Raw genomic sequence first — 10,397 nt, 5'->3', positions numbered from 1 at the left:
TTGATTCCAAAACCAGACAAAGACCCCATCAAAAAGGAGAATTACAGACCAATATCCCTGATGAACATGGATGCAAAAATTCTCACCAAAATACTAGCCAATAGGATCCAAGAGTACATTAAAAGGATTATTCACGACGACCAAGTGGGATTTATCCCTGGGCTGCAAGGTTGGTTCAACATCCACAAATCAATCAATGTGATACAATACATTAACAAAAGAAAGAACAAGAATCAGATGATCCTCTCAATAGATGCAGAAAAAGCATTTGACAAAGTACAGCATCCTTTCTTGATCAAAACTCTTCAGAGTATAGGGATAGAGGGTACATACCCCAATATCATAAAAGCCATCTATGAAAAACCCACAGCGAATATCATTCTCAATGGGGAAAAACTGAGAGCTTTCCCCCTAAGGTCAAGAATGCGGCAGGGTGTCCACTATCACCACTGCTATTCAACATAGTATTAGAAGTCCTAGCCACAGCAATCAGACAACAAAGAGAAATAAAAGGCATACAAATCGGCAAAGAAGAAGTCAAACTCTCACTCTTTGCAGATGATATGATACTCTACGTGGAAAACCCAAAAGACTCCACCCCAAAACTGCTAGAACTCATACAGGAATTCAGTAAAGTGGCAGGATATAAAATCAATGCACAGAAATCAGTGGCATTCCTATACACCAACAACAAGACAGAAGAAAGAGAAATTAAGGAGTCGATCCCATTTACAATTGCACCCAAAACCATAAGATACCTAGGCATAAATCTAACCAAAGAGGCAAAGGATCTGTACTCAGAAAACTATAAAATGCTCATGAAAGAAATTGAGGAAGACACAAAGAAATGGAAAAACGTTCCATGCTCATGGATTGGAAGAACAAATATTGTGAAGATGTCAATGCTACCTAGAGCAATCTACACATTCAATGCAATCCCCATCAAAATACCATCCACTTTTTTCAAAGAAATGGAACATATAATCCTACAATTTGTATGGAACCAGAAAAGACCCCGCATAGCCAGAGGAATGTTGAAAAAGAAAAGCAAAGCTGGCGGCATCACAATTCCAGACTTCCAGCTCTATTACAAAGCTGTCATCATCAAGACAGTATGGTACTGGCACAAAAACAGGCACATAGATCAATGGAACAGAATAGAGAGCCCAGAAATGGACCCTCAACTCTATGGTCAACTCATCTTTGACAAAGCAGGAAAGAATGTCCAATGGAAAAAAGATAGGCTCTTCAACAAATGGCGTTGGGAAAATTGGACAGCCACATGCAAAAGAATGAAACTGGACCATTTCCTTACACCACACACAAAAATAGACTCCAAATGGTTGAAAGACTGAATGTGAGACAGGAGTCCATCAAGATCCTAAAGGAGAACACAGGCAGCAACCTCTTCGACCTCAGCTGAAGCAACTTCTTCCTAGAAACATTGCCAAAGGCAAGGGAAGCAAGGGCAAAAATGAACTCTTGGGACTTCATCAAGATAAAAAGCTTTGCCTAGCAAAGGAAACAGTCAACAAAACCAAAAGATAACCGACAGAATGGGAGAAGATATTTGCAAATGACATATCAGATGAAGGGCTAGTATCCAAAATCTATAAAGAACTCATCAAACTCAACACCCAAAGAACAAAGAATCCAATCAAGAAATGGGCAGAAGACATGAACAGACATTTTTCCAAAGAAGACATCCAAATGGCCAACAGACACAGGAAAAAGTGCTCAATATTGCTCAGCATCAGGGAAGTCCAAATCAAAACCTCAATGAGATACCACCTCACACCAGTCAGAATGGCTAACATTAACAAGTCAGGAAACGACTGATGTTGGTGGGGATGTGGAGAAAGGGGAACCCTCCTACACTGTTGGTGGGAATGCAAACTGGTGCAGCCACTCTGGAAAACTGTATGGAGGTTCCTCAAAAAGTTGAAAATAGAGCTACCATATGATCCAGGAATTGCACTACTGGTTATTTACCCCAAAGATACAAATGTGGGGATCCGAAAGGGTACATGCACCCTGATGTTTATAGCAGCAATGTCCACAATAGCCAAACTGTGGAAAGAGCCAAGATGTCCATCGATAGATGAATGGATAAAGAAGATGTGTTATATATATACAATGGAATATTATGCAGCCATCAAAAGGAATGAGATCTTGCCATTTGCAACGACGTGGATGGAACTGGAGGGTATTATGCTGACCAAAATAAGTCAAACAGAGAAAGACATGTATCATATGACCTCACTGATATGAGGAATTCTTAATCTCAGGAAACAAACTGAGGGTTGCTGGAGTGGGGGCTGGGGTGGGAGGGATGGGGTGACTTGAGTGATAGACACTGGGGAGGGTATGTGCTCTGGTAAGTGCTGTGAATTGTGCAAGACTGTTGAATCTCAGATCTGTACCTCTGAAACAAATAATGCAATATATGTTAAGAAAAAAAAAAAGAAGAAGAAGGTAGCAGGAGGGGAAGAATGAGGGGGGGAAATCGGAGGGGTAGACGAACCATGAGAGACGATGGACTCTGAGAAACAAACTGAGGGTTCTAGAGGGGAGGGGTGGGCGGAAGGGTTAGCCTGGTGATGGGTATTGAGGAGGGCACATTCTGCATGGAGCACTGGGTGTTATGCACAAACAATGAATCATGGAACACTACATCTAAAACTAATGATGTAATGTATGGGGATTAACATAAGTATAAAAATTAAAAAAAAAAAAAAAGGGTTATTCACCACGACCAAGTGGGATTTATCCCTGGGCTGCCAGTTTGGTTCAACATTCGCAAATCAATCAGTGTGATACAATATATAAATAAAAGAAAGAACAAGAACCATCTCAATAGATGCAGAAAAAGCATTTGACAAAGTACAGCATCCTTTCTTGATCAAAACTCTTCAGAGTATAGGAATAGAGGGTACATATCTCAATATCATAAAAGCCATCTATGAAAAACCCACATCGAATATCTTTTTCAATGGGGAAAAACTGAGAGTTTTCTTCCTAAGGTCCGGAACACAGCAGGGATGTCTACTATCAACACTGCTATTCAACATAGTATTAGAAGTCCTAGCCACAGCAATCAGACAACAAAAAGAAAGAAAAGGCATCCAAATTGGCAAAGAAGAGGTCAAACTCTCACTGTTCGCAGATGATATGTTACTTTAGGTGGAAAACCCAAGAGAGTCCACCCCAAAACTGCTAGAACACATACAGGAATTCAGTAAAGTATCAGGGTATAAAATCAATGCACAGAAGTCAGTGGCTTTCCTATACACCAACAACAAGACAGAAGAAAGAGAAATTAAGGAGTCAATCCCATTTACAATTGCACCCAAAACCATAAGATACCTAGGCATAAATCTAACCAAAGAGGCAAAGGATCTGTACTCAGAAAACTATAAAATGCTCATGAAAGAAATTGAGGAAGACACAAAGAAATGGAAAAACGTTCCATGCTCATGGATTGGAAGAACAAGTATTGTGAAGATGTCAATGCTACCTAGAGCAATCTACACATTCAATGCAATCCCCATCAAAATACCATCTACTTTTGTCAAAGAAATGGAACAAATATTCCTAAAACTTGTATGGAACCAGAAAAGACTTCAAATAGCCAGAGGAATGTTGAAAAAGAAAAGCAAAGCTGGTGGCATCACAATTGCAGACTTCAAGCTCTATTACAGAGCTGTCATCATCAAGACAGTATGGTACTGGCACTAAAATAGACACATATATCAGTGGAACAGAATAGAGAGCCCAGAAATGGACCCTCAACTCTATGGTCAACTCATCTTCAACAAAGCGGGAAAGAATGTCCAATGGAAAAAAGACAGGCTCTTCAACAAATGGTGTTGGGAAAATTGGACAGCCACACGCAGAAGAATGAAACTGGACCACTTCCTTACACCACACACAAAAATAGACTCCAAATGGTTGAAAGACCTGAATGTGAGACAGGAGTCCATCAAGATCCTAAAGGAGAACACAGGCTGCAACCTCTTCAACCTCAGCCAAGGCATTTTCTTCCTAGAAACATCGCCAAAGGCAAGGGAAGCAAGGGCAAAAATGAACTTTGGGACTTCATCAAGATAAAAAGCTTTTGCACAGCAAAAGTAACAGTCAACAAAACCAAAAGACAACCGACAGAATGGGAGAAGATATTTGCAAATGACATATCAGATAAAGGGCTAGCATTCAAAATCTATAAAGAACTTCTGAAACTCAATACCCAAAGAACAAAGAATCCAATCAAGAAATGGGCAGAAGACATGAACAGACATTTTTCCAAAGAAGACATCCAAATGGCCAACAGACACAGGAAAAAGCGCTCAACATCACTCGGCATCAGGGAAATCCAAATCAAAACCTCAATGAGATATCACCTCACACCATTCAGAATGGCTAAAGTTAACAAGTCAGGAAACGACAGATGTTGGCGGGGATGCGGAGAAAGGGGAACCCTCCTACACTGTTGGTGGGAATGCAAGCTGGTGCAACCACTCTGGAAAACAGTATGGAGGTTCCTCAAAAAGATGAAAATATAGCTACCATACGATCCAGCAATTGCACTACTGGATATTTACCCCAAAGATACAAATTTGGTGATCTGAAGGGGTACGTGTACCCTGATGTTTATAGCAGCAATGTCCACAATAGCCAAACTGTTGAAAGAGCCAAGATGTCCATCAACAGATGAATGGATAAAGAAAAAGTGGTATATATATATACACACACACACACACACAATGGAATATTATGCAGCCAACAAAAGGAATGAGATCTTGCCATTTGCAATGACGTGGATGGAACTGGAGGGTATTATGCTGACCGAAATAAGTCAATCAGAGAAAGACATGTATCATATGACTTCACTGATTTGAGGAATTCTTAATCTCAGGAAACAAACTGAGGGTTGCTGGAGCGGTGGGGGGTGGGAAGGATGGGGTGGCTAGGTGATAGACATTGGGGAGGGACTGTGCTATGGTGAATGCTGTGAATTGTGCAAGACTGTTGAATCACAGATCTGTACCTCTGAAGCCAATAATACAGTATATGTTAAAAAAATAAAGAAGAAGAAGAAGATAGCAGGAGTGGAAGAATGCGGGGGGGAAATCAGAGATGGAGACGAACCATGGGAGACTATGGACTCTGAAAACAAACAGGGTTGTAGAGGGGAGGGGGGTGGGGGGATGGGTTGGCCTGGTGATGGGAATTAAAGAGGGCACGTTCTGCATGGAGCACTGGGTTTTATACGCAAACAATGAATCATGGAACACTACATCAAAAACTAATGATGTAATGTATGGTGATTAACATAACATAATAAAAAAAAGTAGCAAGTTTTATTTCTGCTTTCTCAGCTTTAAAGTTTCTATCTTTGGTGATAAGGATATCCTTTCGCCTCTTAGTACAGGGAAGATATCTTTCATATGGGAGATTTATTTCCTGCTTTCAGGGGCGACAGAAAAGTGTCTGAATGTTCCTGCACTGGCTGTTTCCCAGGTAGTTTCCATTCAAAATAATCAATATACCACTGTGGTACATTTTGGGCAGCCTGCCGTTGGCCCCTACAAACACTAGCATAGCACATTTGCTTACTCTTTCCCTCCCAGCAAATGTTAAATAGTTGCTGAGTAACGAGCTTGTACTGGTGGATATTAAATCTGAGAATTTGTCATGAAACAGCGTATTGTTCAAATTGCTACATTTCTGTGGCAACATTGACAGTGGACAAAGATTGTATTTGCTGAATCTTTTTTTTTAAGTTTTTAAGTTCCATTTACTTAACTTACAGTGTAATATTAGTTTCAAGTGTACAATATAGTGATTCAACATTTACAAACAACACCCAGTGTTCATCAGAGCAAGTGCCCTCCCTAATCCCCAACACCTATTTAACCCATCCCCCACCCACCTCCCATCTGGTGACCTTCAGTTTGTTCTCTATAGTTGAGTCTGTTTCTTGGTCTGCCTCTATCTCTCTTTTTTTTCTCCTATACTCACTTGTTTTCTTTCTTAAATTCCAGATATGAGTGAAATCATATGGTATTTTCCTCAGCCCAGGAAATTTGGGGTAAACATCGTTTCTTAAGAACAGAGTAGAATCTAGATTGCGTAGGCAACATTGTCTGTCGTGACTGTGTCCTTTTCAACTCCACTGACTTTTTCCTTCCTCATTGCTCTCTCTGGAAACTTCCATGAAGGACATCCCCGAATTAGGTGACGATAGTCATGGAACAAAGACTATATGTCCTGACCATTCTCAGGAATGGTCACTGTAACTTTTCTTTTCCTTTTTTTTTTTTTTTTTTTGAGTTTGGCTTTTGTTCCTTTACTTGAGAGCCTTTCACTCCTAGCATGCACAGGATATGAGTTCTATTTGTTACCTAACTGAATGTTCCTACAAAGTAATTTTCAACCATTTGCTTCTGATGCCAGCATTTAAAAGTAAAGTGTGTCAAGCATTGTAACTTCTGTTGCTATTCACACCTTCTTTTCTGACCATGTGATGTGGCCAAACGTGGTCCTGATGCCAACCATGCCGTCACTTGCTTTGCTGACTTACCCCTCCCAGAGAGCAAGAAGCAATGTTGAAATAAAGGGTGAGACAAATGTTCTAGGAAAGGAGAACAGAAATGTACTTTATGTCCTTTCTTCTGCCTTTTCACCTGGAAATATTTAATAATCTTGCCAAATTCCATATTGGGCTTTACTTTGCTATTAGTAAGAAGCTACTTTGTAGTCAAAAGAAACATGCATTCTCAGAAATGTAAACATTAAGCTATTTGATACATGAATATTTTGTTATCTAATTTGATTGATTTGTTTTCCTGACTTGCAGTGATCTTGCTTAAAATGTTTGTATGATAAATTTTAGATAGGTATTCATATGCCTTTCTATCAGTGATTATTGACTGCATAGCATAATCAGGTCTACATTGTATAGTATAGACAGAAAAATAAAATCTATTAAACCTTTAAATTCTCTAGTTATTATGTCTCTAGTTTCCATTGGACTGAACAATCAGAAATAATAATCATCTGTATGAATATACTATACCATGTTTTTTTCCCCTTCATACTAACTCTACTGTGGAGGTATCAGTGAAATAAGAACAGGGCTTTGTGTCTTTTACAACTGTATCTCATGTTTATTTTGTTTTCTTTTGTTTTTTTAAAAGATTTTATTTATTTATTTGACAGAGAGAGACACAGCGAGAGAGGGAACACAAGCAGGGGGAGTGGGAGAGGGAGAAGCAGGCTTCCCGCGGAGCAGGGAGCCCGATGCGGGGCTCGATCCCAGAACCCTGGGATCATGACCTGAGCCGAAGACAGACGCTTAACAACTGAGCCACCCAGGTGCCCCTCTCTTGTTTTAATTTAACAGATATGGGCAATACTTTTAGAAACCCTTCATTTCATTTGTATAAAACAAAATAGCATTGAGCTGAACTTTGCTTTAAAAAGCAGTTTGTAACAGTGGATCATGGATCACCACATCAAAAACTAATGATGTATTGTATGGTGACTAACATAACATCATAAAATTTTTAAAATTTTTAAAAAATAAATAAAAAGCAGTTTATAAAACCATGTGTAATGATACCCTTCATCCATCAAATTGTTCCTTGAGACTTTTTAAAAAAATATGTATATATAGAAAAAATCTGATCAACAGTAACTACTGATTTCCTTAATGATGAAAACTGTATTTTTGAGTCTCTATATAGAATACATCATGAAATTTTTCTTAAATTAATGGCTAAAGCTCAAATATTGATTTCAACATTATCTGGATAGCATTAAGTATTGCCAGAGAAAGTTTGTAAATTTTAATTTTATGGGAAAAAAGCATTTTAACATTATTGTTAATAAACAAACATCACTAAAAAGTAGTTACTTTGGAATGTTAAAAATATGAGTGATGTCCTTTTAATACTATAAGATTCCACTTATATAGGTATGTAAAGTAGTCTAAATCATAGAAACAGAAAATAGAATGGTGGTTACTAGGGGTTGTGGGGAAAGGGAAACACAAAGTTACTGTTTAATGAGTATAGAGTTTCAGATTCATAAGATCAAAAAATTTTGGTGATCTGTGTGTATATGAGATTCAGAAAAGAAGTTAATATTAAAATAATGACAAGAGGGGCATGTGGGTGGCTCAGTCAGGTAAGCGTTGGCCTTCGGCTCAGGTCATGATCCCAGGACCATGAGATGGGATGGAGACCTGCATCTGGCTCTGTGCTCAGCGGGGGGCCTGCTTCTCCCTTTCCCTCTGCCTGTCACTTCCCCTGCTTGTGTGCTCTCTCTCTCAAATAAATAAATAAAATCTTTAAAAAAGAAATAATGACAAGAGAAGTTAAAAGTGTTATGGGCTGTCTGAGGAGATCAGACCAAGATTAGGCATTTAAAATGAGGAGAATCACTGTTAGCTGGTAGGGGGCAGGGAGGACTGAGGAAATTTAACGTGTGAAGTGAAACTAGACTAGGTATTAGAGAAACATTAGGATTTGGATTGCAGAGCTATTAGGGAGAATATTTCAGGTAGAGGAAGAGCATATGTGAAAGCATGTGGGTGAGAAAGTTTAAGGCATTTTCAGGAGACAATGCAGTCGCTCCACACAGCGAGTTACAGGGTGAGAGGAAATTAGTGGTAAGAGTAGAAAATATTGGAAATAGTATGTTAGGGGCCTTAAATGCCTTAATAATTTCACATTTATCTAAGGGGCAGAGAATAAACAATGGAAAAATTCTGCAGGAGAAAATGACATGATCAGATACATTCTTTGTAAGAAGAGGGGACAATAGGGAACAGGCTACAAAGGTAATGTACAATTAACAAGAGCTGGGACAACAGGATAGAAGAATGAATAGCATGTACAGTATGAATGCTACATAGAAACTCACAGAACTTGGTAAATATGCAGTGATTGGTCAGGGAGGATACAGATAATTTTGTCATTTCTTCCTTGGCCTAATCGAAGAATCTTAGCCATCTTTAAGTGTACAGTTGCTGACACAAATGTAGAAACATAGTTGTTTTGAGAGTCATGCTGAGTCAATTTCCACTAATCTCACCTGCCCAGGAAGGTTTCCCTTAAACAGTCTTCCCGCTTCCATTATGGTCAGCCAGAGTCCATCTTACTCTACATGATGGGTGGCAGTAACTTTTTAAAATCATAAGTTACATCTTTACACTGCTCTGCTTTTAAAACACTTTAGAGTCTTTCCTTTCACTTAGAATAAAAACGTCTAACCATGTCTGATCTGAAACTATGTGGCATAAACCTGTGAACATCTCTGATCTCTTTGTTCAATCTCGGGCTCTTTCCTTCTACTCCAAATAGAATGGCCACCTTCTGGTTCCTATGCCAACTTTATTCTTGCCTCACTGCCCGAATACTTGCCTGGAACATACGTCCTCCATACCTCCACATGGCTACTTCATTCTCAGCGTTTAGGTCTCAGCTTAAATATCAGCTTCAGAAATGTCACCCTTACTGTGGTATTTAGGCACTCTTCCTTTCTTATCCCATCACCCTTTTCTGTTTGTTACATAGACCATATATATACTTGCACTATCACTCTGTACTGGAAGGTGAGACCCATAAAAGAAGGTGTCTTACCTCCCTTGTTTACTATGGTAGCCTGAAACACCTGGCATATATGAGGTGCTCAAAATTACCTGTTGAAAGAAAGCCATTTTAGACAAAAAAGAGGGGAGAGTAGAGAACTGAGATTGGCATGCATGTACGGTAAATAACAGGAGGCAGGCATTGTTCTGGACACTTCACTCACATTTCATCCCAATTCTTTTTCCTGATGAGGAAACTGAAGCCCAGAGATGTGAAGTAGCTTGTCCACAGCCTTACAGCTAGTAAGTAGCAAAGTGAGGATTTTTACCTAGATGGTCTAAATCTGAAAGCCACAGCACCATACTGTGGGCTCCTAAAACATAAAATCGAAAGAAACACATGTTGATCTGAGAAAAGGAGGGACCCAAGGATGGTTTAATTCTGTCCCTCCCTCCAACCTATTAAGCCAGATTCATTTATCACATGAATAAATGGCTATCCTGAACATTCAGGAAACCAGAGCGCAGATAGCTATGGGGCCCTTCCTATGATTTAGAGGTCAGAGGAGAGGTAACCCTGCATCTCAAGATGACAGAAGGATATAGAATCATTCACTGAACCAATCAGGGAGCCTGAGAGAGGACCTGGTTATGGAGTTGTGGGTGTTTGCGGTGCTAAGACTAACTTAGTCCATGTCCTCAGTTCCATTCACCATGGGGTTAAACTTCAGTCGCAGAGTTTGAGGGCAGCATCCAGGTCCAACAGATCACACCTGCTGGAATTGCTGGAAGGAGTGTGAGC

Source organism: Mirounga angustirostris, unplaced genomic scaffold (assembly GCF_029215605.1).
Source record: "Mirounga angustirostris isolate CCGP_5_RB_7025 unplaced genomic scaffold, mMirAng1.0.hap1 SCAF_13, whole genome shotgun sequence".
In the NCBI taxonomy this organism is placed as follows: Eukaryota; Metazoa; Chordata; class Mammalia; order Carnivora; family Phocidae; genus Mirounga; species Mirounga angustirostris.
The sequence above is the reverse complement of the archived record's forward strand: the minus strand, read 5'-3'. Positions refer to the sequence as shown.